Here is a 15017-nt window from a genome sequence, read left to right as displayed (position 1 = left end):
TGCTGTTCCTCCTTTTACTGCAGGTAATAGCACAAATGGACAAATCATGGAATAATTGAATAAATCACTCAATACTTTTCGTACAAAATGATCTAATAACTACTATGAGGGACATTGTGAAGATGGGGTCCTTCTGTGGTATCACCTCACAAGGGTTGGGTAATGACAGACAGCAGCTCTCTGCTAATAAAAAAGAGACATCAGACTGGAAAAAACATGTCCTTGCTAATATGGCAGGTTGAATGTATTCACACACAGAGCACCTGTTGTTCCAGAATATCAAAAAAGGCTGCTTACAGTAAATCAGTATAGCTTCTATTCCAGATGGCTGATGTCTCAAATACATCCAACAAGTGCTTTCACTGGGGTATTTGTTATTGTCTTTATCCTGCATACTCTGGAACACAGTCTCTGGATAAGAACTTCCACACTAAGGGTATTTACATATATACAATACCATCCATGTTTATTTTAAACATTGTAACGTTTTAAAATAATAATTAAGGCTGTGTTCACACGTAGCGTCTTTTTTGAAGCTGTCAGCGTCTGTTTTACATAATAATCCTATGGCGTATGCTGTGTTTTCAAAAACGTCCTGAGCGTTTTCTGCAGCTCAGGGCGGTTTTTTTTTTTTTTTTTTAAGTTGAAAAAGTTCAGCTTTTCAGAAAAAAACGCCCTACGTCAAGCGCTTTTTTGACAGCTGACCATTCACAGGCGGAGATGGAGAAGGTAGCGGTGGAGAAGTTAATTGTGCTAGTTTCTGAGCACAGTGAACTGCACAACATGACAGTTAAACGGTATCATAACATTCATCATAAAGATGCCGTTTGGAGTCAAACTGGACGGATCATAGGAAAAGTGTTTGTGTTTACTGCTTGTCGTTAGCAAAACTAGCCTGTTAGCTCTGCAACAATGTATAGCTAGCTAGATCGCTAACAACATGCTACTGTACATGCTACTATTGTTATGGCAACAAAAGACGCTCTCAACTGCTTTTTGGAAAAAAACGCTGCCGGCGTTTTTTTTTTCCCCTTGAAAAAATGCTCTGGCCAGCGTTTTTCATCAAAAAAGACGCTACGTGTGAACACAGCCTAATGTTAGTTATTCATCTTAAAAACATTGTACCATTCAAAGTAATTTCATTCACAAATTACAATCCAGAAAACAGAATGGTCATATTTATTCAAACTTTTACATGACCTTTTAAAGAATATCCAACATGAACAAATCTCTTCCAGCAGTCAGCTTTTTGGAAGGACAATAAAAGCTTCCGGAAACTAAACAGCGGTTTCCTATAGATTTATGTTTCCACAAGGTAAAGGAAATAACATACATGAGACGTCCAGCAATAGCATACCCTGCATAATCACTGCTCTGTACGCTGCTGGAATATTTATCTTAAATTAATCAGTTACCAAAAGCAGCTGCTCCCGTGGGGCAGGTTTACACCCATTCTCACAAAATGGCCAAATTCTGCACATTGCAGTTCTTGTCACAAACGATTTAATGAACAACAATATTTATGAAATGCCTCATACTCTAAATAAAAGGTCTTATATATATATATATATACTTTTTTAAAAAAACATTCCTGAATGAAACCCTATTGAATGTGCAAATACTGTTCCCTAGTGGCTGTTGCTGGGTACTGCATGGGAAATAACCCTCAGTTTTACATTACATTACATTACTGGCATTTAGCAGACTCTCTTATCCTGTGCAACTTACATTGGTTACAATTTTTCATGCTACCCATTTATACAGATGGACATTTATGGAGGAAATTCTTGGTTAAGTAACTTTCCCAAGAGTACAACAGCAGTGCCCCAGTGGAAAAATGAAGCAGCAACCTTTTGGTTACAAGCCCTGCTCCTTAGCACTATGCTACACTGCTTCCTGAGCTGGCAAGAGGTCAAGGTGATGGAAGCTACATATTAGACCTCTCAATAGAGATTAGTTTTGCATCTGTTCTCCCCCAGCCAGTGTTTGATGGTATTTTTATTTTAATTCAATTCAATTTGAATTGTCACAAAGCAGTTTTATATTGTTACCAGGCTTGAGACCCTCCAGAGATTAAGCCTAAGGCAACAGTGACAAGCAAAAACTCCCTAATTAACAGGAAGAAACCTTGAGCATAACCCAGGCTCAGAGGGGGAACCCATCTGCTTCTGTCCAGCACTGGGCAGATAGAATTAAAGAGAATACTAAAATTGTATGATGTACTTAAGACATTTGAATTAGATAGTAGCAATTAACAAGAGAGTAATTATAAAATGTAATCCTACAATGTCCGGTTCTTGGCACACAGTTGGCTTGATAGGCAGGGCAGCGAGGTAGCAGGGATGCGGCACTTGAGCTACAGTTCCAGGTAGGAGCTCGGAGCAGGGGCAGGAAACAAACAGAAAACAGTGATTTGTGGATGTAAATTGCAGGAATGGAAAACATAAAGGCAAGGGGGAGCAGAGGGGGGAAGAGAGATGCATGTGTGCGTCTGCCAAATGAATAAATGTAAATGTGTAATAAGCAAAAATCCCGGCAGATAAGCACTATGGCAGCATACCTGGAGGACGAGAGGCAAGGGGCCAGTACGATCATGAGGGCGACCCTAAGGCAGTCAACACCAGACCACAGCCGGATCAGCTGAACACAGAGTAAACAGGCCATGATGTAGTGACAGCAATGACCACTTTGTCCACTAGAGACTGTACAATCCATGCCAGCACTGTGCCGTGTCCCTCAACTAAAACATTTGAAACAGAGGTAAGTTTTTAGCCAGACGGAGAAGGAGAGAGAGTCTGCTCCCCAAACCTCGGTGAGTAAATTGTTCCACAAAAGAGGGGCTTGATACGAAAAGGCTCTACCGCCTATAGTACTTTTACCCACTCTTGCAACAATGAGAAGTCCCGTACTTTGAGAATCTAGAGTTTGTTTTGGAGAATATGGGTGAAGAATGTCTTTAAGATAGGAAGGGGCAAGCCCATTTAAAGCTTTAAATGTAAGGAGAAGTATTTTGAAATCAATGCGGTATTTTATAGGTAGCCAGTGGAGAGAAGCTAGTACTGGGGTGATGTGCTCAAAGCACTTTGTTCTGGTTAGAATACGAGCAGCTGCATTTTTGAACCAGATGAGGGGGCTTTAGGGAGGCATATGCACATCCTGACCAGAGGGCATTACAGTAGTCCAATCTGGATGTAACAAAAGCGTGGATTAACTTTTCAGCATCATGTTTCGATAGAATTTTCCTGATTTTGACTATATTCCTCAAATGAAAGCAGTCCTGGATGTGTTTTTTATGTGTTTCAAAAGAGAGCTCAGGATCAATAATGACACCAAGGTCTTTAATGGTTGCGCTTTAAGCAAGCAAGACACCATCAAGATTTGAACAAATACAAAACAAAACAAAAACAGCACATTTTTGCCTAGGCAGTATAGTAACACTTTATTGTCCCAGTGACTGTATTTGATATTTGTAACCTCAGATCAGATTAGTTCTGTCTCGCTACACTGACCTTGTGCTCAGCTTCAGCACTATCTGCAATGTATGACCTGTACATATCTTGCCCTTGTGCCTGTTGTTTGCCCTCTATTTGCACTTTTGTACGTCGCTTTGGATAAAAGCGTCTGCTAAATGAATACATGTAAATGTAAAATAACAAGTAGTGATGTGCAGTTCATGAACAAACGAATCCTTTTGAATGAATCATTGAGGTGAACTGAGTGTACTGAATCCCTAGTCTAAAAGATTCGTTCCTTCCTCTTTGCAAACATGCACGCTGATTAGCTGGCATAGCAGCTATAACTCTCCCTCCAGTGGATATTAGATATGCGGTCTGTCCACGAAGCAGCCACAAAACTGTATCAGAAATACGCTCATGGCGACAACTAGCCAATGGCTGAAAGGCTAAAACACTCGAAGCACCTCCCACTGGCCGTCTCGGCACAGCTGACGATGTGGGACAATGCAAAAGATCCGGTGACTACGCAGACTCTAAACTCCCCCTACTGACCTGATGAACTGTTGACAAGTTCTTCAGTCCACCAGTTCATTCGGACTTCCAAAGATTCACTGACTATGAAGACCTGGTGACTACGTGTTGCCAGAATCGCTAGTTCTCAGTATAGCAGGCTTGGGCTACATCCGCCATTGACTGTGACAATGCAAAAGGAATCAGAGCGCTTCCATGACATTATTATAGGAATTAAAAATATTATCAAATATTATTTTGCTCATGTACCTGGAATGTTACTTTATATTTATACTTTTAGCAGTAGTATATTTTAGGTGCGCACAATGTATCGTAGTTCTTGTTTATCACAACTGCAATTTTACGTAGGCCATGATGTATTTAATGTTGACATCACATTTCCTTTTAACGTGAATAAAGTCCTTATTAATTAATACTGACAAATCAACATAGTAGGCTACAAAACAAAACAGAAATGTGATGCATAAGCCTATGCATCACATTTGTAGCGTACTATGTCTACATTAACAACAAATAAAAATACGACATCACTGACTAGGCCTACAAGTATATAAAAATGTTTGGGCTCGGTTAGTTCACAACTTGTAAAACGAACTTTTAAGTGTGGCTCTTTTTTCCTCAGTGCTTTTTTAGTTTTAGAAAATGACATGTACTTAGGCTATTATATGCATTAAAATGTGGGGTTCTATTACCTTCCTAAAGACGAAGTATACTTTGCGGCTGCATGATTGTTTGAATAGCACGGTGCAGTTTCACGTAATGACTATTACGATTTAATAACTATTAATTTCATTGACATTTGATTTCACACGTGCTGTTTTGCCGCAGAGCAGGCTAATAATGGACATGATGTTTGGAACAATGTAGAGTAACTTTTAAAATGCAATAAAACTATTTACAGATTCGTGTATGCTGCCCAACTGGATATGGAATTGAACGAATCAGCGAGTCAGAGATTCAAATCATTTTATTAAACTGAACGAAAGGAACCAAATCACTAAAAAGAATCGTTTTGAACACCACTGATGACAAGCCTCTGGCCAAACACTGCCTGTCGTTCAGTTAACTGAATCTGTCAATCAAGGTTCAAGGAGGTTGTGGGGGTGTGATTGCGTTGAAAATGACCAATCATCACATCACATCACATCGTTCATTTCTTAAGTGAAATACACAGCAAACATAACCTACATTCTTAACACTGCTACACGCTACAAACAACCCACGGGAATAAACCGGTTAGCTGAAAGGGACCCAACCAGGTAATTGTTCTACCTCAGACCTACCCCAATGCAGGTGTATATCTAGAAACAAGAAGGGGACTTGGAACATCAGGTAATTATGATTGACACACCTTGGTCCCATTGGCTACACAATCATTGACTTGATGTTTACTGAAGCATGTGAATTCAAGTAAACAGCCCAGTTATTTCAAAACATTCAGCAATATACAAATCACAGTAACATTCAGAAAATAAAGATGTTGCTATCCAAGCACTTTTGACTGGCAGCAGTGTGGTGTAGTGATAAGGAACAGGGTAGCAGTGTGGTATCTTGGCAAGGAGTAGGGTAAGAGCATGGTGTAGCGGTAAGGAGTAGGGTAAGAGCGTGGTGTAGTGGTAAGGAGGAGGGCAGCACTGTGGTGTAGCAGTAGGTAGAGCAGCAGTGTGGTGTAGCGTACGAAGTAGGGCAGCAGTGCGATGTAGTGGTAAGGAGCAGTGTAGCAGTGTGGTGTGAATGCATAGTGTGTAAATTGTAAGTTTGCCTAGCAAATCCTGTAATACAATTTGTCTCCATTATTTGATGAAATGTGATAAGATGTGGTTAAATATCCAGTGAAACTTCTGTTTGGGCTCCTGAAGCTACCCTGACCTTTTCATTAAACCTCTTTGCCACAGATGGAGGAGTGCAGTAATCTGCTGGGAATTCCTTTTAAACTGCATGTTACCTGTGAAGAACTACCACCGCAAATGTGACGTGGATGTGCTGATGCTCAATGCACTGATTGCCAACTTTGCTAATGATTATGTGGAGGACATATGAGAAACACACTACCGTCTACAATTAGAATATGTCATAAGTGTTCAGCTTTTTGTGTCAGAATCATTGCTAATCAAAGGCTGTTTAAAGGTCAGTCTGCTTTTAAACATCATTTTGCACTAATTTATAATATGCACATCAAGTTCATATACTGTAAGTTAAAAGGCATTTTTGAAATAGAATATTTTCAACTCTTTGTTTTCATATTTTCAACTTTATGTCTTGCAGTAATTAATGACACACTTTGCACATTGTATATTCTGAGGAAAGAAGTTTTGCAACATGACCAATGTGAAATAAAAATTGTGGCACAAAAGTAAAAAAAAATCTAAAAAAAAAAAATGTCTGTCATGTTCTGTTTCATGGAACAGAACAGCATTACCTAGGTCTACGCCTGATAAACGTTGATTACTGACTTTGAGTCAACGTCATTTTGGTGTCGGGGTAACTAAACATTGTCTCTACATTGGACATCGACTAATCTGCATTATGTCACAATCCAACCAGCCAGCCTATTTCTGGTTAGCAAAACGTTGGCTTATAACCAATTGCCGACGTCTTTTATTTTTGTTTTCCATTTGATGGATAGACAATATTGTAGATTACGCAAATCAATAATGAGAGATACGAGAGGTCAACAGTAATGTCTTCAGGGACCGGTTCCTAGTTCCTGGAAAAATACAAAAATAAGTTAGATCAATGTATAGGCTATAGGCTACATATTCAACGACCAATGGAAAAAGGCTTGCATGTAGGCTGTTTGCCATGTGTGCTCGCATTTCTTTACCCTACGTACTCGGAATCGCTCGAACTGAAATACACCAGCATTTGACCATCTGCGGAGAAAAGGAGATACTCAACTGGGGAGGAGAGGAGTGGGCTAACCTGATATGACTGTGAAACGTTAGCGCGTGTTGACTAATATTCCTCCTCTGAAAGCAAGACAAGATCTACAGCCTACGTCGGGCAAATGTGTGCTATCATGGTCCCCTATTACTAAACACTCCCCAACACTTCCAATGTTGTACAGCATATCGTTAAACACAAACGTTGGTAAAATATCCAGTGCACTTGGTAAAATATCCATTGCACCACCAAACTATGATAGACAGAAGTACATTTTAAATAATAATTAAAGTTGTATATAAATTTTTCTACAATCATAATATAGCTACGCTGGCTTACGTTTTGACGGCCCACAGATTTCAGTGTAACACCACTTGGTATAATTTTAAATTCTTACAGACAAAACCATAAAATCCTGTTAACTTACCGCAACAGCAACCCACCCCGAGACCTCACATGCAAACTCACCCTATGCCATAGGCTACTCTGCCATCTGACGGTTCTTTCGCCACCATCAAGCCGTGTCACCGAGAGACAAAGCCGCAAGCAAAAAACTTTCCAGGGCTTCCGCAGGCAGCATATGAGGAGGGCGCCCAACTGTCCCAGCATTATTTGTGTGGTATATGGACATGTTCAGCGACTTCCTCCAAATTATTGAAAACAAAAGGGTCAACCTCTGCTAACAGGGAGTGCGTGGGAGAATTAGCTAGCTAACGTTAGCTATAGGACTACATGGCTAGGGGCTAGGTATTTTGGGGAGCTAAGACAGATCGTATATAGAGGCTGGAGAGGTAGAGCGAATCAGAAGTTGCAGACACCAGAATGGAGGCCAGCGCACCGCAATATGTCCACTTCCCATTGATTATAATGGGGAAATTCCTGTCTTTTCCCACCAAACTAAGGGGATTACAGTCATATTTTCGTTCAAGTTACATCCATAATGGATATAAGAATGAGAATCAAAGCGTGATTTTACTTGACACAATTCGGCAATGAAGTTGAACGTGTATAACTGATGAATAGCCTACAAGAATTTACAGTCGTAAAGTAGGTTGAACTTTAATGGTTACTGAACTGCGTATGAACATCGAGATATATACAGATCGACCCAGCACTTGCCGGTCAGTGATAATGAGCGCAGACGGTCTTGTAGTGAAGGGAAACATTGCAGAAACATTAGTGCGACTGTTGTCACTTAAAATTGTGCTTGCTAGCTTGCTGGGCAGCTATACTGATTTCAGTAGGACTCGTTATAAAGCTATATTTTAATTCCTGTGAGTTGCATTTAAAGCTATTACAAAAAAAATTACACGTTATTCGCTCGCTACAAGTGAAATCATTTTTTTCATAACCCGCATTTCCTCTGACATTAGCTAGTTCAGGCCGATTCACAAATCATTGCATTAGTTACCTACTTTAGGCATTATTGTTATAAATGGATTGAAAATATGACTGTAAACCCCTTTGTTTGGTAGAAAAAGGTAGGAATATCCCCTTTTGACTCAGTGTGGTGCACTGGACTCCATGGTTTCTGCAACTTCGGGAAAGGGAAGCAGTTACGTTCTTTTCATATCTTAGAGTTCAGTGCTGTGAACTCGTTTATTTAGTTAACGTTAGTTTATGCAACAACGAGCATAATGAGGTACCGAAAAAAGTATCGTTTTGGTACCGGTACCGGTATTGGCACTGATACCGAACATTTTAAAGGATACCCAGCCCCATTCCAGACGGACAGTATTACTTTCAGCTAGATCAGCTAAGCACCTCAATTCTCCAGCGATCTCCTGACTGGAGGTAGCCATTTCTGTAGTGAGCCTGGCGACCGGTGTGGGAGCTACTAAGGCAGGTATAGTCATTCTATGCACTCTGATGTCGATCAACCAATAGGCGAAAAGTTGACCCCCATGAAACACTTTGAATGACAGCCCCCCTCATTTGCATAATGAGGACGAAATGCATAAGGAAATGTAAGCCGAAGAAACTCATGAGGAAATGTGAAAAGAAATGCATGAAGAAATGTAAAAAGAGAAGACATGCATGAGAAAATGTAAAAAGACGAGGAAATGCATGAAGAAATGTAAAAGGAAAGTATAACGAAATGTAAAAAGAAATGTTTGAAGAAATGTAAAAAGAGGAGAATTGCATAAGGAAATGTAAAAAGATGAGGAAATGCCTGAAGAAATGTAAAAAGAAATGCATGGAAATGTAAAAAGAAGAAATGCATAAGGAAATGTAAAAAGAAATGTATATTCTTTTTTGAGACATGCATGAAGAAATGTAAAAAGAAATGTGTATTCTTTTTCGAGTCATTTATTTATTTCTTTATTTATTTTTGATTTTGGAAGCTTTCATCCTCCATATAAAGAACCACTTCCTAATGCTTCCGCTGCAGGGGGTGGTGTAGGAATCAGCTTCTGGAATCGGAAGCCAGTCTTTGAGTTCTACTTAGTCTTTTAATTAATCAGTTTCTTAAAAATGGTATGCGCGATACTGCAGCAGACTGAGCGCAGATCCAGGCATATAGGAGGGTGTTTTTGGTTTCTATTCTGTCTGCTGTGATCATGGGTTTTGCATGTTATTTTACTTCATTTTCTCAGTGACACGTTCATGATTCCGAGATAGTTCTGGTGGCTGATGGGATCGAACTGTACAAAACAGAGAGGGATAGAACAAAACAGAAAACCCCCTGGGAGGGAGGATTTGTTTTGGAACATTTCAGCAACAAAAGTATTAAAAAAGAAAAAATTCAGTTGGATTCACAAAGTTTAAAGATACTACACCTGCTTGTATAACATACTAGTGGTGGCAGTGTAGCATAGTGGTTAAGGAGCAGGACTCGTAACTGAAAGGTTGCCGGTTCAATCCCCGCTGGGACACTCCTGCTATACCCTTGGGCAAGGTACTTAACCCACAATTGCCTCAGTAAATATCCAGCTGTATAAATGGATAACATTGTAAGGATCTGTAACCTATGTAAGTTGCTTTGGATAAAAGTGTCTGCTAAATGAATAAATGTAAATGTAATACTACATATAACAACAATAAAATTTAATGGCACATCATATTATGATTTCAGACATCATGGTAATTACGTCAGCATATTAAGTGTTTTATCTACTTTTATTTATTTTGCATTTTCCATTGTTTTTCTCCTAACTTCTGGAACTGGCAATTGTACTTTGCACTTGTCTGAATGTGACATCTTCAGCACTCATTCAGGAGTGCTGGAACCCAGAGAACACAGTCCTCCACACTAGTCATGATATTTTTCATGCTTTAGTCCCACAGTGCACCAGAAGAGCAAACCCTGAACAGAAAAGCAACAGGCACATTTCCTTGACATCATCTAAGTGACTCATAGGTGATGACCCACAGGGTCAGAACTGTCAAGAGACCAAATAACCCTGGCCAATGAAACTCACCCCTACCATGACACAACCAAGGTTGTGTAATACATGTAATCTGCATTCATGCTGTGCAAAATGTAATCCATACTCAATGTTCTTCCCAAACTATACAAATTTCCTCCCTGGTTTAACTTCCTTGCATTCAGTCTAGCATGCCATTACTAAATATTTGCCTTTTAAGTGTTAACAGCAGGAAAATTCTGTACTTGATATAACCAGATGTATTCATTTTGAAAGTTCTAGCTTTAGTGGCTAGGTACAATATAGTACACTATGACAACATATTTACCTTCCCCCAAAATCTAAACTTGACATTCTCTTTTCATGAAGGCAGAATAATATTAGCCATTGAGTACTTTTCCTCAAGATAGAACTTTCATTTCATTTCATTCAAGTTTCATTGATTGGAATTGAATTGTATAAACTTGCTAAACTTCTAAATTAGAATACTAATTGATATGTCCATTCTGTTATTCCTGCATTCATGAATTCATTGAACAGTTGGCCCAATAATTCAGTATATTAGATCTATTCAAGTAGTAGTACAAGTGGTTCAACAAGTCAATTAATAAACAAGATCTTTGATAGCTCAAATAGGTTTGCTGGTGGTCACAGAATGCATTAAAAGCACACCCGGGAGTCCCTGACCCTTAGGATAGAATCTGACCATAGTGATGTTTTGTTGGTTTAGCAATTAAAGATATATGATGGATATATTGTCTAAGCATATCTGTGTGTAAGAAAGGTTAAGGTTGGTAATGATGTAATGAACAAAACCATTAAATTGGTACCTAAAAAGATGTGACATGTAAAACTTGGCTAAAATTGCAAGAGTTTTCAACTAAGAATAAGAAGGGAGACCTGCACTGTACAATGGAGAGGCTGCACTGCTTCACTCTGTGCTGGAACATTTTAAGTAATAATTGTATAATAAGCAGAATTTTTTTCAGTCTGAATTTCAACATTTACAGGACCAGTTTGGAAAGAATAAGAGATTTTTCCCTATAGTGTGGTAGAGTGCATGATTTCTTCCAGACTCTGGGAAGGTGATTTAGATCTTCTCTTACAAATGAGAAGAACATCAAATCGTACTTGATAGCCCTCCTGTATGTGGCCTTTCACTGCACTGATGATGTCATCAGGATGTGTCCATTCATCCTCAGTTTTTGCCATACCCATCACATCACTCAGGGCAAAGGGCAAGAGCACTCCTGACTCATCCTTTATGTAGTATGTTTTAAACTATAAGAAAATAAGAGCAAGGTTTAAAAAGCATTATTGCTACAGAAAATGTTTTTGCTCTGCTACAGCAGGGCTGTGAGCCAATACCCTGTGCACAGTGGCATTTATTTTTGAGTTATTATCAACACTTTATCAATAATCATTATACTGTTGTATGAAATGATCAAGTATTTAAACAGGTACAATATGACACACCAATCATAATTTCTTTGCTAGAAAAGGTTGTTTTATGTGAAATTGCTTCCTTTTTGGCATGACCCTTGCAGATTTTTATATTACACTATTATGCTATGGATTAGAGAGGGAGCTTTCTGCAGCCATTTTGCTGCAGAAAGCTCCTTTTCTAATCCATGCTGACTATTTTCTTCTCTCCTTAATCCTCTGCCCCCCCCCATCTCTCTGCAGATGACTTCACGGATCATTTCACCCAAAAGACTGTAAACATTCGTAACTCCCTCCAGTCTCCACATGTCAGTGCTCCCGCCCCCTAGCTATTGTGTTTTGTTTTTCCCTGTCCATGTGCTTTTGTTTTCCTTGTGTTCTAGCCCTGCCCTACTCTCCGCCCTGTCTCCGCCCACCCGATCATCCCCTCCTGCCTGCTTACACACCTGCTTCCCATCTCCTCGTCAGCCCAGCCCTATATCTACCCTGCTTGTCTCTGTCTTGTTGCCAGTTTGTCGCAGTGTGTTTTTGCCTGTCTCGTTCCTGCCGTGTTTTCTGCCTGATTGCTGTTCCCTGAATCGACCCTGCCTGCTCTTCGACCTTGCTCCTGCCTGCTGTCCTGCCTTGTTCACCTGATCTTCCTGACTACCTGGTTTGACCCTGCCTGTCCCCGGCTTTGATTCCTGACTGTGTTTGGACTGCCTTCCTGGTATTTTGACCCTGCCTGTTTTGGACTGCCTGCTTGTTCTGCGATTCTGTTAATAAACGCCTGGATTCTGGAGTTCTCGTGGTCCGCGCCTGAGTCCTTGCCTGTGCCCTGACACCACAGCCCTCATCTCTCACCTCTTCCTCCCTCCTCTCTCTAAATTCTCCCCACTTTCAGATGTAGCTCATCTCCTTTCATCACATAAACCCCACTACTTGTGCCCTGGATCCCATTCCTTCACTGCTCCTGCAGACCATTCCCAGTCTTCTTCCGTTCATCACCGGTCTGATGACTCTGTCAGTATTGATGGGCAGTGTGCCTGCAGTCTTCAAGGATGCGCGAGTCACACCCCTGCTGAAGAAAAGGACTCTGGACCCATCTGCTGTCTATCAACTATACTATCAAAACTATCAATTGGTCTCTCTTTCCTTTTCTGTCAAAAAAAACTTCAAAGAGCTGTGGCTACCCAGCAACCCCCTTTCTGTCCCGGAACAACCTTATTTATACTCTTCAGCCTAGCTTCAGGGCTTGTCATTCCACAGAGACTGTCCTATTCTCCATTACTGATCTTCAATCAGCCAGAGCTTCCTTCCACTGCTGAGTCTTGATTCTTCTAGACCCTTCTGCAGTCTTTGACACAGTGGCACACTCTACTTCTTTCTACCATGGCTACATTGGGGATCTCTGACACTCTTCTCTGGGTTGAATCCTACCTTTCTGGATGCTCTTTGGATGCTGGTTGTCTAGACCCCACAGCCTGTCTACAGCTGTCCCTCAAGGCTCTGTACTCAGCCCCCTCCTTTCCTCTCTTTACATACAATCTCTCGGCTGGGTAATCTCCTCCCATGGCTTCTGGTACCACTTCTACGCTGACAGCACACAACTTTTCCTGTCTTTCCTGCCATCTGACACACAAGTTTCTGCACGCATCTCAGCTTGCCTGAAAGACATTTCACAGTGGATGGTGGACCACCACCTAAAGCTTAACTTGGCTAAGACTGAGATGCTTTTCATCCCATCCAGGTCCTCCCTGTTTGAAGACCTCTCTATTAGCCTAGTCTCTACAAGCTTTTTCACGAATGCCACTGTCAAAAGCCTTGTAAGGCTTGATAGCAAACTGTCCTTCTCTTCTCAATTTACAGCAGTAAGTCGGGTGTAGAGATTCTTTTTGTACAACATGCGAAGGATCTGCCCCAACCGCACTATGTATTCAACACAGCTCCTAATTCAGGCCCTGGTCCTCTCATGCCTATTTGCTTGCCTCCCTGCCTGTGCAAAAAGCCCCTACAACTCATCCAGGATGCAGCTGCATGACTTGTCTACAATTCAATTCAATTCAATTCATTTTTATTTGTATAGTGCTTTTTACAACACAAGTTGTCACAAAGCAGCTTTACATTGTTCCCAGGCCTGAGACCCCCTGAGAGCAAGCCTAAGGCAACAGTGGCAAGGAAAAACTCCCTATCAGGAAAAAACCTTGAGCAGAACCGGGCTCAGAGGGGCACCCCATCTGCTTCTGGCCGGCACTGGGCAGATAGAGTTAGAGACAAGTTATGCAATGTACTTTAAGACATTTACGATTGACAGACAATAGTAGTTAACAGCAGAGTGATTATAAGAATGTCTCCTAGGATGTCCGGTTCTTGGAACGCAGTTGGCTTTGATGGGCTGGGCAGCGAGGTAGCAGGACTGGAAAACGGGATGAGACGCTTGGGCTACAGCTCCGGACAGGAGCCCGGAGCAGGGATAGGAAGCAAACAGAAAACAGTGGTTAGTGGATAATAAGAATGGCAGGGATGTAGAACAGAGAGGCAGGTGAGGAGGGGCAGAGAAAAAGGTGTGCAACAAGGAAAAACCCCGGCAGGCTAACATTATGGCAGCATACCTAGGGGACGGGAGGCAAGGGACCGGCATAGTCATGAGGGCGACCCTAAGACAGTCAACACCAGATCACGGCACAGGGTCCATGAAAGCAATGACCACTTAGTCCACCAGAGACTCTATGATCCACGCCAGCACCAGGCCATGTCCCTCAGCTGAAGGATTTACTATATAGATATGTTTTCAGCCTAGACTTAAAGGTGGAGAGAGAGTCTGTTCCCTGAATCTCGGTGGGTAAGCTGTTCCACAGGAGAGGGGCTTGATAGGAAAAGGCTCTACCGCCTACAGTAGTTTTGCCCACTCTTGGAATGATGAGAAGCCTGACATTTTGGGAGCGAAGGGCTCTCTGCGGAAGATATGGGTGAAGAAGGTCCTTAAGATAGGGAGGGGCAAGCCCATTTAAAGCCTTAAATGTGAGTAAGAGTATTTTAAAAATGATCCGGTATTTAATAGGTAGCCAATGGAGAGAAGCCAGAACTGGGGTAATGTGCTCAAAGCGTTTAGTTTTAGTTAAGATTCAAGCAGCTGCATTTTGCACCAGCTGAAGGGGTTTTAATGAGACGTTTGCACATCCTGACAAGAGGGCATTATAGTAGTCTAATCTGGATGTTACAAAGGCGTGGAATAATTTTTCAGCATCGTTAATTGATACGATTTTCCTGATTTTGGCTATATTTCTCAGATGGAAGAAGGCAGTCCTAGAGTTATGTGAGTTTCAAAAGAGAGCTCAGGATCAATAACAACACCAAG

The sequence above is a fragment of the Megalops cyprinoides genome, chromosome 22 (genome assembly GCF_013368585.1).
Source record: "Megalops cyprinoides isolate fMegCyp1 chromosome 22, fMegCyp1.pri, whole genome shotgun sequence".
Taxonomy (NCBI): domain Eukaryota; kingdom Metazoa; phylum Chordata; class Actinopteri; order Elopiformes; family Megalopidae; genus Megalops; species Megalops cyprinoides.
Note: the sequence above shows the minus strand (reverse complement) of the source record.